Source organism: Myotis lucifugus, unplaced genomic scaffold (genome assembly GCF_000147115.1).
Source record: "Myotis lucifugus unplaced genomic scaffold, Myoluc2.0 scaffold_412, whole genome shotgun sequence".
NCBI lineage: Eukaryota > Metazoa > Chordata > Mammalia > Chiroptera > Vespertilionidae > Myotis > Myotis lucifugus.
Genome location: NW_005871460.1, coordinates 228033 through 228979, shown reverse-complemented (window position 1 = coordinate 228979; position 947 = coordinate 228033).

The following is a 947-nucleotide window of genomic DNA, read 5'->3' as shown; positions in this document are numbered from 1 at the left end:
TGCCTTCTGTGGGCTGAGCCGGGCGGGAGTAGAAGCCGCTACAGGAATGGCGGTCGCTGGCCTGGCCCTGGGGTGGGTCTGGGCGGTGACTCCGAGCTTCAATCCCACGTGAGAGCTGTGAGCACCACTGGCGGCTCTGACCTTTGGCTGTGTGGCGGGGAGCAGAACTCTCCAGCCTTCGCCTCCCCACTGTGAACTAGGAAAACCTCACCGCCTGAGACAAAAACCCGAAAAGACAAAATCTCAAGAGGATTACCAGTCCCGCGCTTGAGAAGCAGCTACCCCTAAATGACTTTCTAGAGCCTCCATTGGTTCAGCCTGGAGGCATTTCTTGCATAGACTTCTGGGTAATGTAGTTTCTCTGCTCCAAGGCCAGGATCCTGTATCTTCTCAGCTGCATCCAGGACTAGATTTAGGGACAAATAGCCGAAAAACACACCAAGTATATTAAGTATCCTCGAGCGCCTTCAGGGGAGGTGATTGCCGGGGCCAGTTTGTTTCTGGTGCACCTAACTGGCTTCCTTTAGGGGCTGGTTTTGCATATCTTTCTCTCTTTTTTTCTTTAAATATATTTTATTGATTTTTTTACAGGGAAGAAGGGAGAGAGAGAGAGAGTCAGAAACATCAATGGGAGAGATCCATCAGCTGCCTCCTGCACAACCCCTACTGGGGATGTGCCCGCAACCAAGGTACATGCCCTTGACCGGAACCGAACCTGGGACCCTTCAGTCCTCAGGCCAACCCTCTATCCACTGAGCCAAACTGGTTAGGCTGCATATCTTTCTTTCTTTTTTTTAATTAAATCTTTATTGTTCAGATTATTACATTGGTTCCTCTTTTTTCCCCACCATAACTCCCCTCCACCCAGTTCCCACCCCAACATCCGCCCTCACTCCCCACCCACTGTCCTCATCCATAGGTGCACGATTATTGTCCAACCTCTTCCC